Source organism: Rhinatrema bivittatum, chromosome 3 (assembly GCF_901001135.1).
Source record: "Rhinatrema bivittatum chromosome 3, aRhiBiv1.1, whole genome shotgun sequence".
Lineage (NCBI taxonomy): Eukaryota > Metazoa > Chordata > Amphibia > Gymnophiona > Rhinatrematidae > Rhinatrema > Rhinatrema bivittatum.
In genome coordinates, this window is record NC_042617.1 from 31845741 (window position 1) to 31859867 (window position 14127).

The window sequence follows — 14127 nt, forward strand, 5'->3', positions numbered from 1 at the left end:
TAAATAAATAGATCTTTTTCCTGGGTGGTAGCTCCTAATATGGAACCTAACATCGTGTAACTACAGCAAGGGTTATTTTTCCCTATATGCAACACCTTGACCTTGTCCACATTAAATTTCATCTGCCATTTGGATGCCCAATCTTCCAGTCTTGCAAGGTCCTCCTATAATGTATCACAATCCTCTTGTGATTTAACTACTCTGAATAATTTTGTATCATCTGCAAATTTGATAACCTCATTCGTCCTATTCCTTTCCAGATCATTTATAAATATATTGAAAAGCACTGGTCCAAGTACAGATCCCTGAGGCACTCCACTGTTTACCCCTTTCCACTGAGAAAATTGACCATTTATTCCTATGCTCTGTTTCCTGTCTTTTAACCAGTTTGTAATCCACAAAAGGACATTGCCTCCTATCCCATGACTTTTTAGTTTTCTTAGAAGCCTCTCATGCGGGACTTATTTATTTATTTGAGGTTTTTCTATACCGGCATTTGTGATAAGTATCACATCATGCCGGTTTACAATAAACAAGGGGGTGTAATAATAGGTTACAATAAAAAGAACAAATAACAGGTGCTAAGCGAAAAACAATTGCAGTTACAATAAAACAGGGAAATATACAACTAGGAGCAGAGAAAGGCGATAGGAATTTAACAGAATACATTTACCAAACTTTAACAGAATGCATTTGCAGAATTTATGGTATTTACTAGGTTATAGGAGACTAAACCTACTCTATACTTCCAACATACAATTTTCAAAAGGTTCTAATATAACAATTAAATACCCAACAAATGACAATATCATAAAGATTTTTGCTCGAGTAATGTAATCCGCAGCCTCTCACCACGCAATGGGCCGCAGGCTGTTATCAGCTTGTCAAGCTTCTTTTTTATAATCATTTATTGTCATTTGTCCACCCACCGGTTTACCTTTATTCAAACTAATTCCATAAACCTATAAATTTTCAACCTTTCTTAGAACTAACGTTCTTTAAATAACGAATTCAAAGATAGAATAATTAGCCATTAATATTTTCAATCAGGCAGCTACAGTGCATTGCTGTTAAATTTTGAACATCCCAACATGAATCATGTTTCAACTGAGGTGCCAGTCTTCTTCAGGGGAATTGTGACTATCAAATTAGGCCAATATATTCCGTATACCCCGGACCAAAATTTAAAATCTCTCAAGGGATTAAAAAATGGCCTGATTTGATATTCAATATATTGGCCTGATTTGATAGTCACAATTCCCCTGAAGAAGACTGGCACCTCAGGTGAAACATGATTCATGTTGGGATGTTCAAAATTTAACAGCAATGCACTGTAGCTGCCTGATTGAAAATATTAATGGCTAAGTATTCTATCTTTGAATTCGTTATTTAAAGAACGTTAGTTCTAAGAAAGGTTGAAAATTTATAGGTTTATGGAATTAGTTTGAATAAAGGTAAACCGGTGGGTGGACAAATGACAATACATGATTATAAAAAAGAAGCTTGACAAGCTGATAACAGCCTGCGGCCCATTGCGTGGTGAGAGGCTGCGGATTACATTACTCGAGCAAAAATCTTTATGATATTGTCATTTGTTGGGTATTTAATTGTTATATTAGAACCTTTTGAAAATTGTATGTTGGAAGTATAGAGTGGGTTTAGTCTCCTCTCTCCTTTGTTCTGTGATCAATTGGAGAGGTAGCTGCTTCGTTAGTGATTTGATTTACTAGGTTATGCCATTTGCAATGTTATAGTTTTCTGCGTAAGGGTAATGGCTGGAAGTTGGTTAGTGGTGAGTTAAGAAGGCGTTTGACTTTGTAAAACGCTTTCTGAAAATCCAAATAAATTACATCTACTGATTCACCTTTATCCACATGTTTATTAACTCCTTCAAAAAAAAATGAAGCAGATTTGTTAGGCAAGACTTCCCAAGAGTAAATCCATGTTGACTGTGTTCCATTAAACCATGTCTTTCTATATGCTCTATGATTTTGATCTTTAGAATAGTTTCCACTATTTTTCCTGGCACTGAAGTCAGGCTCACTGGTCTATAGTTTCCCGGATCACCCCTTGAGCCCTTTTTAAATATTGGGGTTACATTGGCAACTCTCCAGTCTTCAGGTACAAACAGATGATTTTAATGATAGGTTACAAATTTTAACTAATAGAACAGAAATTTCATTTTTGAGTTCCTTCAGTAACCTAGGATGCATACCATCCAGTCCAGGTGATTTGCTACTCTTTAAACATAGAAACATAGAAATGATGGCAGAAGAAGACCAAATGGCCCATCCAGTCTGCCCAGCAAGCTTTCACACTTATTTTTCTCATACTTATCTGTTACTCTGACTGCTGAGTTCAGGGCCCTTATTGGTACTTTTTGGTTCTAATTTCCTTCCACCCCCGCCATTGATGTAGATAGCAGTACTGGAGCTGCATCAAAGTGAAGTATCAAGCCTAATTGGTTAGGGGTAGTAACCGCCGCAATAAGCAAGCTACTCCCACGCTTATTTGTTTACCCAGCCTATGTAATTTAGTCCTTGTTGGTTGTGATCTGAATATAAATCATCTTTTCTTCATTCCCACCTGCCTTTGAAGCAGTGAGCTGCACTGTATTTGTATTCAAAGTGAAGCATCAGGCTTAATTGGTTTGGGGTAGTAACCGCCGCAACAAACAAGCTACTCCCATGCTTATTTGTGAATGCAAATCCTTTTTCCCCACATTTCCTCTTGCTGTTGAAGCATAGAGCAATGTTGGAGTCGCATTAACCATGTGTATGTTTATTGAATAAGGTTATTTATCACCAGGTAGTAGCCGTCATTCCTGCACGCCACCCCCATGCCTCTTCTCTTCATTCACATCCTCTAGACCAGAGCTTTCCAAACTGTGTGTCGGGACACGTTAGTGTGTCGCCTGCAGTGTGCAGGTGTGTCGCACAAGCCCGGTCAACTCTGATGAGAGTTTGGGCTTTTTTTTTCTAGAGATTCACTTTTTTTTTTCAGTTTATGGGTTGCTTATTATTGGGTGATTTTTGCTGTCAATCGCGTTTTTTTGGGGGGCTTGGTGGGTGGAACGAGCCCAGCCATCCTTGCATTGGCTGCTGCTGCCGATGAGGCCTGGCCATGAGGAGTACTGACTGCAAGCAGCAGTGTCTGGTGATCATGGAAGGGAGTGAAGCACTTTACTGGCAACAATCAAAAAGATGAGGTACATGAGTGTGGGGGCCAGACATGTGCTGGGGGGAGAGAGATGAGTGAGTGGGGGGCAAACGTGCTGGGGGGACAGACATGTGCTTGAGGGGGAGAGATATGAGTGTGTGGGGGACAGACAATTTGTTTTATTATTGTTTCTCATAAATTATAACAATAACATGAATCTTGGAATATATATTTTTAATATAAATTTAAGGTTTTCATGAGATAGGTTGTGTCGTGAAACATTTTATTTATGTATATATTTAAGGAAACATACATAAATTGTCAAAATATGTTTCGTTCGTTTAACCTTTAACCTCTGGTTTACTAGTAGACTGAATTACCGTGTCGTGAAATTATGTTTGTCTAAAAAGTGTGTCACCAACATGAAAAGTTTGGAAAGCTCTGCTCTAGACTTTATGGATCCACAGTGTTTATCCCACACCCCTTTGAAACCCTTCACAGTTTTCGTCTTCACCACTTCCTCCAGAAGGGCATTCCAGGCATCCACCACCCTTTCCGTGAAGAAATACTTCCTGACATTGTCAATCTGGCCTACTATATCTTCCAGGTTCACAGTGATTTGGTTCAGTTCGTCTGACTCATCACCCTTTAAAACCATCTCCGGAACTTGTATCTCCCCAACATCCTCATTAGTAAATACAGAAGCAAAGAATTAATTTAGTCTTTCTGGAATGGACTTATCTTCCCTAACAGCCCCTTTAACCCCTCCGTCATCTATCGGTCCAACTGACTCCCTCACAGGTTTCTTGCTTCAGATATATTTTAAAATGTTTTTATTATGATTTTTTGCCTCTATGGCCAACTTCAGTTCAAATTCTCTCTTCGCCTGTCTTATCAATGTTTTACACTTAACTTGATGATGCTTATGCTTTACCCTATTTTCATGTCTACCAGCCACCCTGCTATCTACATTTCTAATAATTGAATCACCAACTATGATGGCCGGCCTACCCCTTCCCTCCTGGGCAGTAGCCCTGGGAGACTTGTCCTCAATGCGAGAGGACAATACATCACCTAGAGAGCAGGTTCTTGCTACAGGATCACTTCCTGCTACACCAGGGTGATATTCTCCTACTGGGAGACCTTTCTGATCCAAGGCAGCACTGGAGCAGCCAGACTGGATTTGGGACTTGGCTACTATGTCCTGAAGGTCTCATCAATGTACTTCTCTGTCTGCTACTCTAGCCTCCAGAGATTGAACTTGTTCCCTGAGAGCCAGGAGCTCTTTGCACCAAGTGCACACATACAATCTTTCACTAGCGGGTAAAAAATCATACATGTGACAATACAAAAGACTGGAAAGCCCACCTCTTGCTGCTGGACTGCTGCATTCATCTTAATTTTATTGAGTTCCTAGTTACGTTTAGTATACTAAGGGAGTTGGAATTAGAGTACTTTATACCTACAAGTGAATTTACTAATTCATCAGCTAGTGTCCTACAAGGGGATGATTAAACTTTCAATAAGGAATGGTACAATAGTGTGATTTAGAAATGAGCTTGATTGATTTTTAATGAGAAAGTGTCTCTTGCCTAAAAATCAAGGATTGAGTGGGTGGGAAAGACAGACACTAGAATTAACGATCACTGGCTTCCTTATTACCTCAGACACACACAAACTCTAAAGAATATATCCCACTAAATCACCTTTCTCCAAACCTTTATAAGTACAAAGATTTCCCAAAGCTATACTTACCAATCCTTTTTAACCACCTATTGAAGGGTCTAGCTTTTGGTCCTCTTCTATTGCAAAGGGTGCGGGGTCTCTGGAAGCTGTGAAATTCAAGCCCTGGATCGCTTGTGGTGACCTCTGGACTCCTCTCCCAGGGGATGCTGGGAGCAGTATGCAGAAGAGCCTTCCGGTCCTCTTCTACTGCAATCGAATGCCTTTTCAGCATCCAGAGAAATTTGATCCACTTCTTTAGACAAATGTAAAATATTAAACAATCTTCAAGTATTTGAAGTGGATATGAACCTTTTAACAAATCCTGTCTGGTCTCTATTTACTAATAAAGGCAAAAGAGACTCCAAGAGGAGATGAAGGACCTTTTCTAGAATGTTCAGATCCAAGTTCAAGAGAGAGATAGGGCGATACAATCCACAATCCGTGGGGGTCTTTCCTGTTTTTGTTGAGTAAGGAGATGGTGGCATCACCAAGAGTACTCAGCGAAGCATCTGACAAACCTGTGTAATTATAAAAGAGCAATAGAAAAGGGGCAAGCTTGCCTAAAATTTTTTATAAAAGTCTACGTGGTATCCATCAGGTCCTGGACACTTTCCTTCCGCTAGCACCTGTATGGCATTTTGGAGTTCCTGCAGAGAAATTGGCTTAGCTAATTTGTCTCTGAATCTCTAGTAACTTTGGGAGCTACAGTTGTTTAAAAAAAATAAAAAAGCAGATATCCTCTCGTTCCATTGGAGCTGGATATGAATACAACTGAGAAACGTATTGTGTAAAGAGGAATTCAGTTTATTCCGGTTCCACTATACAGATGTCAGATTGTGTATATTTGGATTTTCAAAGGGCATTTAACAAAGTTTCCCATGAGATACTCTTCAGGAAATAAAAAAGCCATGGGATAACAGGTAGTGTCCCATTGTAGGTTGGGAACTGGTTAAAAAAACCCCCAAAACAAAACAGGAAATAGAAAGTTATACTAAATGGTGAGTTTTCCAAATGAAGAAAGGTCATTAGTGGAGTATGACAGGGATCTGTACTGTTTAACATATTCATTATAGCAGTATTGTAGTTGCTTCAAAATTCTGCTGTTTGCAAGGCATATTACTCCAAAACTTATACGTTTGGATTGGTTGCCAATGTCATATATAGTAAATTTTGAGTTGGTTTCTTTGTTAAGGCTTTAAACTTGATGGTCCTTGCTATTTGGCTGAGTTATTATTTACTTATTTAGATAGTAATCATACCTTGCGTTATGCAAATGAATAGCTGCTAGTGATCTGTCATATTAAGGACTTCATTTTCAGGAGATTCATAAATACACTTTTTTTCAATGGTGGACCTTCGTTATGGAACAAACTTCCTGATGAATTTTTAAGAAATCAAAGATTATAAGTTATTCAGGAAAAAACTAAAAGCCCTGTATTTTCAGGAAACCTTTTTCTTTATTCTGTTGTATTTTACCTTCTGTATTTATTGATTAGTTAATCTCATGGCTAATTGTTGTTTGACAGGATTTTATTATTTGGAACTTGCCTATTTATGCAGTTTGTCCTGTATTGTTTATTTTTTGTTTGATGACCTGCAATCTGCTTACAATGATTTGTTTTCTTATAGGTGGAATATAACAATTTGAAAATAAATGAATTCATGAATAAATGACCAGAAAAAGGGAACAACAAGTGAGATAATTAAATTTGCAGATAAATACAAAGTTATTCAAAGTTGTTAAAACAGCAATAGATTGTAAGGAACTGTAGAGAGATCCTGCATGAATGGGGGATTAAACATCTCAAAGGCAGATGAAATATAAGTGAAGTAGTGCAAAGTGATGCACAAAGGGAAGAATAATCCCAACTATAGGTACACAGTGCTAATGCTTCCCAATTAGAGCATAACAGTGTGCTATACAGCCCGCTAGTAAATTAGAGTTCTTTACCAACTGCCCTTCCCAATCTGATGGGTTCAAAGGACACAAAGAGCTGAGAAACTTGACAGTGAGGTTGAGTCCTCTTCAAAACAGTACGCTAGGGCTTTATTACAGTCCACGAAGTAAAAAGCTCATTCTCCTTTTTGTGCATGAGGTCTCAACAAGAACATCGGCAACACAATAGCTGGGAATACATATTCAAATCCTTCTACCTCTCCTCACAACTCTTCCAATACAGACCCCCACAACATTTTGGTTGCCTTCTCTGGACCACCTCCATCCTCTCTACCCTTTTTGAGTTACAGTCTCCAGAACAAAAAGAAGAGTTGCTTACCATTAACAGGTATTCTCCCAAGATAGCAGGATGTTAGTCCTCACAGATGGGTGACATCATCAGATGGAGCCCTGTCACAGAACACTTTTGTCAAAGTTTCTAGAACTTTGACTGGCACACTAAGCATGCCACTAACCCCCGTGGCCACACGGGGACCCCTTCAGTCTCGTTTTATAGCAAAAATCATGAGCGAAAAATAAAATAAGAAAACGTAAGCGAACCCAATTCTGTGGGGTAGTGGGTGGGTTTTCTGAGGACTAATACCTTGCTGTACTGGGATTTACCCAAGGGAAGTCTTGCCTAACAAATCTTTTTTTTGAAGGGGTTAATAAACATACGGATAAAGGTGAACCGGTAGATGTAGTGTATTTGGATTTTCAGAAGGCGTTTGACAAAGTCCCTCATGAGAGGCTTCTAACTAATCTAAAAAGTCATGGGATAGGAGGCGATGTACTTTCGTGGATTACAAACTGGTTAAAAGACAGGAAACAGAGAGTAGGATTAAATGGTCAATTTTCTCAGTGGAAAAGGGTAAACAGTGGAGTGCTTCAGGGATCTGTACTTGGACTGGTGCTTTTCTATATATATATATATATATATATATATAAATGATCTGGAAAGGAATAAGACGAGTGAGGTTATCAAATTTGCAGATGATACAAAATTATTCAGAGTAGTTAAATCACAAGCGGACTGTGATACATTACAGGAGGACCTTGCAAGACTGGAAGATTGGGCATCCAAATGGCAGATGAAATTTAATGTGGACAAGTGCAAGGTGTTGCATATAGGGAAAAATAACCCTTGCTGTAGTTACACGATGTTAGGTTCCATATTAGGAGCTACCACCCAGGAAAAAGATCTAGGCATCATAGTGGATAATACTTTAAAATCGTCGGCTCAGAGTGCTGCAGCAGTCAAAAAAGCAAACAATGTTGGGAATGGTTAATAAAACAGAAAATGTCATAATGCCTCTATATCACTCCATGGTGAGACCGCACAATTCTGGTCGCCGCATCTCAAAAAACATATAATTGCGATAGAGAAGGTTCAGAGAAGGGCAACCAAAATGATAAAGGGGATGGAACAGCTCCCCCTATGAGGAAAGGCTGAAGAGGTTAGGGCTGTTCAGCTTGGAGAAGAGACGGCTGAGGGGAGATAAGAGATCTTTAAGATCATGAGAGGTCTTGAATGAGTAGATGTGACTCGGTTATTTACACTTTCGAATAATAGAAGGACTAAGGGGCATTCCATGAAGTTAGCAAGTAGCACATTTAAGACAAATTGGAGAAAATTCTTTTTCACTCATCGCACAATAAAGCTCTGGAATTTGTTGCCAGAGGATGTGGTTAGTGCAATTAGTGTAGCTGGGTTCAAAAAAGTTTTGGATAAATTCTTGGAGGAGAAGTCCATTAACTGCTATTAATCAAGTTGACTTAGGGAATAGCCACTGCTATTAATTGCATCAGTAGCATGGGATCTTCTTATTGTTTGGATAATTGCCAGGTACTTGTGGCCTGGTTTGGCCTCTGTTGGAAACAGGATGCTGGGCTTGATGGACCCTTGGTCTGACCCAGCATGGCATGTTCTTATGTTCCACTGGCGTAGAGGCATACAAAACAATACAATTCAATAGCATACAAACACATGGAATGTAGGCACAAACTGCCCATGATCCCCAAAGTTACATTGCAAAATATTGAGATAAACCCCCGCCAATAAAGAACCTTTACACTTCACATCATCTTCAAACAACCCTAAAGGAATTAGCTTCCTATTATGTCTACAAAAGAGCAACATCACAATAATCCCAATAGTCTTTCCATATTTTATCGTAGAACACCTCCTTATGATTCAACTTGTAAGTTAGCTGTTCGGTCGGAGCAATTACATGCACCTGTTGCTTCCATACTGCCATTGGGAGCCTTCTTCCACATCAAAGCTATAGTAAATCTCCCAGCATGAATTAAGTGATTTGCCAATATTCTCTTAAAGGTTGGTAGAATCCAACCACTACCCTCCCCTCATCCCCAAGAGACAAAGTTCCAGTGTAAGCATTATTTCTAGCCTCTGAATTCAGGATCATAGCCCATGCAGACTCCTCCAAAAAGCAGCCACTAAGGGACATTCCCACCAAACATGCAAATAAGATCCCTGCAACCCACAACCCTGCCAGCATAAATCTGACACCACAGGAGAAAAAGTAACATAGTAGAGAAAGTATCTATACATGTGATGAATCAATTTAAACATTAAATCAAGCCTTTGGCAGCAAATAGATAATCTGTGTTCTTTGCCAAATATGTTTCTAGTTGTCCTGGTCCAAGGGCAGCTGAAGGGCTCTGTAAGGGCATATCAGCGTCCATAAAAATGGGATTGATAGCTCTGTATATAGCAAGAGAGATACATTTCTTAGGAATGTCTCTCTTTAAGAAGGACTGTTTGAAAATAGAAGCGGGGGTGAGCACCCAGCCTTTCCCACTTAAGTCCCCGCCAACTAATTGAGTTTTTTGTTTGGGTGACTAGAGATTTCGATCAAGAAAGAACGCTCGATGTGATCTGCCCGGATTTCAGCAAACATTTGATATAGTCCCACATAGGAGGCTTCTGAATAAAATGAGAAGCTTGGGACTCAGCGCCAGGGTGATGGAGTGGACTACAACTGACTGACAGGAAACAGCATGTAATGGTAAATGGAACCTACTCTGAAGAGAGAATGATGTTAAGTGGAGTTCCACAGGAATATGTTTTGGAACCGGCTTTGTTCAATATCTTTGTGAGCGACATTGTGGAAGGGATAGAAGGTAAAATTTGTCTATTTGCGGATGATACTAAGATCTGCAACAGAGTGGACACGCCTGAAGGAATACAGAGAATGAAAAGTGATTTGAGAAAGCGTGAAGAACGTCAAAGACTTGGCAGCTGGGATTCAGTGCCAAGAAGTGCAGACTCATGCATCTGGGGTGCGGTAATCCAAAAGAGCTGTATGTGATGGGGGTGAAAGACCTAATGTGCATGGACTGGGAGAGGGACCTTGCGGTGATAACTGTCTGGCAATCTAAAGGTGGTGAAGCAATGTGGCAAGGCAATAGCTAAAACCAGAAGAATGCTGGGCTGCATAGAGAGAGAAATAACCAGTAAGAAAAAGGAGGTGATAATGCCTTTGTACAGATCCTTGGTGACATCTCACCTGGAGTACTACATTCTCCCAGGACAAGCAGGATGGTAGTCCTCACAGATGGGTGACATCATCAGTTGGAGCCCTGTCATGGAACACTTTTGCCTCTCTTTCCACGCAGCGATTGCCTCGCGGTTACTAGAGCTCTGTGAGAATTTTTTCCTCACACTGAATACGTCAAAGTTTTCTTCCAATTTTTCCCCATCTCGGGGTCCCCCATCATGCACTGACTTCTCTGACAATGCTTATGTTTTATCCTATTTTCTTCAGATGGATCGTTCTTCCAATTTTGGAAGGATGATTTTTTGGCTAAAATAGCCTCTTTCACCTCACCTTTTAACCATGACTGTAATCATTTTGCCTTCTTTCCACCTTTCTTAATGCGCAGAATACATATGGACTGCGCCTCTAGGATTGTATTTTTAAACAATGTCCATGCCTGTTGAACACTTTTAACCTTTGCAGCTGCACCTTTCAGTTTTTTTCTAACTATTTTTCTCATTTTATCAAAGTTTCCCTTTTGAAAGTTTAGTGTTAGAGCTGCAGATTTACTTATTGTCCCCCTTCCAGTTATTAGTTTAAATTTGATCATGTTATGATCACTGTTGCCAAGTGGCCCCTCCACTGTAACCTCTCTCACCAAATCCTGTGTTCCATGAAGAATTAAATCTAAAATAGCTCCCTCTCTTGTTGGTTCCTGAACCAATTGCTCCATGAAGCAATCATTTATTACATCCAGGAACTTTATGTCTCTAGCAAGTCCTGATGTTACATTTACCCAGTCAGTATTGGGGTAATTGAAATCTCCCATTATTATTGCACTGCCAAATTGGTTAGCTTCCCTGATTTCTCTTAGCATTTCATCATCTGTCTGACCATTTTGTCCAGGTGGACGGTAGTATACTATCACTATACTCTTACCCAACACACATGGGATTTCTACCCATATAGATTCTACTGAGCATTTAGTCTCTTGTATGATCTTTATCCTGTTGGACTCTATACCCTCCCGGACATAAAATGCCACACCACCACCAAGTTGATCCTCCCTATCATTGCGATATAATTTGTACCCTGATATAGCACTGTCCCATTGGTTATCCTCCTTCCACCAAGTCTTTGTGTTGCCAATTATGTCAATCTCATCATTTGCTGCTATACACTCTAACTCTCCCATCTTACTTCTTAGACTTCTGGCATTGGCATACAGACATTTCAAAGTGTGTTTTTTGTTTGTTTTAACAACCTGCTTTTCAGTTGCTTGGGATAATTCGGAAATCATTAGCTTTGGTGATTTTTTACATATAGGCATATGGACTATGTTTGCTTTTAATGGAACCTCTCTGTTGGGATGCCCTAACTCTCCTGTTTCATTAGTATCCTTCAAGGATACATTTCTCCGAACCATGCATTGCTGAGTGACTGTCGGCTTTCCCCCTTGTTCTAGTTGTATTAAATCTTTAAATAAACAGTTATAAAAAAAAGTCAATTAGATTTGTCTGACAGAACCTTCCCCTGGTGAATCCCCTGGCCAGCAAACCACCAGTTTGTATATAGTTCATTATCCTTTCCGTCAGCAGCATCTCCATTAATTTTCCCACCAAGGTCAGGATAACTAGCCTGTAGTTTCCAGCTTCCTCTCTGCTACTACTCTTGTGAAGCAGGACCAACGCAACTCTTCTCCAGTCACATGGCACCACTTCTGTTGCTGAGGGAAGATAGTCATATTAGCACTGGGGTCCCCAACAGGATATTTCAAGAGCCTGCCAGACAATGGTGGTGGTGTGTGTAATCAGCCAAGGTCGGCTTAGAATAACTGAGTTCATCGCCTTCGGAAGAACAAAGAGGGAAATCAGTTCTTTATGAAATGACCCAACCTGCAGGGTCAGAGGAATGGTTGACATCAAGTGACCGGGAAGAGGCTCTTCATAAACCAAGGAGGCTCATAAAGAAGGAATTAGGGAAACATCAGGGAGTCTATACTGCCCACTAGGGCTTCTTCAATAAAATTTTCCATGGCTCCAGAATCAAGAAAGCCTATGTAGTGACCTCCTTTGTGGCAGATACAAGACAGACAGGAAGTAGCAACTATGAAGAGGAAGGAGTATGACCTAGAGCTGCCTCCCTAACCAACCCTAATCTTTGGAGTTTCCCAACTTCTAGGGCACTGTGTAGCAGTGTCCCTGGCCAGCGCAATAGAGATAAAGGTTGTGGCGTCGACATCTCAGTTTCTTCTCATTGGTTAACCTAGACTGCCTAATCTGCATGGTTTCCTCAGTTATTGAGATAGGGGAAGATTCCATGAACAAACCAGCAGGGGTTGTTGGAACCTGGGAGCTAATCTCAACTGAAGGCAACAGGTGTTTTTCTCCCTTGCTCACTCCTGGAACTGGACATCAATTTGGGTGCAAAGAGCAATGAGGTCATCTAGGCCAGTTGGTACCTCTCATCCTCGAGCTTGTCCTTAATGCAGTCCGAAAGACCCTGCCAGAAGATAGCAGTGAAGCTCTCCTCGATTCAACTAATCTCAAGAGGTCAAAGTTTGGAACTGGATGGTATAATTGCAATTGGTCTTGGCTCCTTGCTTAAGGTGAAACAATTCTGTGGCTGCGGAAGGGGAGAAACCCTGGCTCATCAAAAAATGAGGTGGAATTGCTTCAGGAATTCCTCCAGGTTTCCAATGAGGGGTTCATTACACTCCCAGAGGGGAGATGCCCAGGAAAGAGCCAGCTGGCTAGCAAGGACAAGATAAATGTTACTGTGGTCTGGTCAGAAGGGAAACTGGCAGCTTGAAGCTCAAAGTGCATGAGGCTCTGATTAATAAATCCGCTATAGGATTTGGGGTCTTCATTGTACCCGGAAGGTGGAACCAGGTGAGGCATAGATCCTGGAACACATGGCATAGTGGCAGAAGTTGGGCCTGTATAGCATCCATATGGACAGCCAAACCTTGTAGTAGTCCTGCTATCTGGTTCAGTTGTTCTTGCTGTTGAACTTGGTGGGCCAAACCAGGAATGGCCTAAACTGAAGGTGAATCCACCAAGCTCATGGCCTTAGTAACCTGTCACGGAGTGTGAGCCCTCAGCTGTGGTGGGATTGGTGCTGCCTGGCTATATCCCTGCAGGTTGTGCCCTTGGTTTCAGAGGCCAGCAGGACTTAAATGAGGGTCCCAAGCAGATCAGTCTGGCAGAGTCAGAACCAGGCCAAGGTCAGGCAGTGTCAGTATACAGGTGAAGGTCTTGTCAGGCAGAGATCAGGCAGCGTCAGTATCCAGGTGAAGGTCAAGGCAGGCAGAGATCAGGCAGAGTCAGTCACAGCAGCTGAGAAATACAAGAATCAGGCTGAAAAGAGACGCCATCTGACACCATTGTTCAAACCAGGTGACAAGGTGTGGCTTAACACTCAAAACCATTGATTGAAGATCCCAACCATGAAGTTCTCTCCATGCTTCATCAGCTTATTTTCAGTCATCTGATATCAGAGGAGGACCATAAAGTAAGGAGTATGAAATACAGACCATCTTGGATGCCAGGCATGTCAAAGGCAAAATTTACCACCTCATCTCTTAGAAAGGATTTGGAACAGAGTAAAACACCTGGGAACTAGCCTCTAATGTTTCACTGCCTCTTTCCCCATAAGCTAAAGGACTTGGGGGGGGGGTGCTTAGAAAAGGGGGGGTACTGTAATATTTGACTGACCGTGGAATGGGGCTGCAGTCTGCCTCACTTACGTTTGGATTGCCACTGACAACTTTTTGGGAGGACACTGCCATGATGGCCTCCTTAGCGG

The 14127-nt window shown here is 40.9% G+C and overlaps 1 protein-coding gene across 3 annotated transcripts in view; it reads right to left on the reverse strand.

Moving 5' to 3' along the window:
• The window catches only part of LOC115086762 (nuclear RNA export factor 1-like), a 433094-nt gene that overhangs the window by 60067 nt on the left and 358900 nt on the right, over window positions 1-14127 (reverse strand). The window lies entirely within an intron of this gene.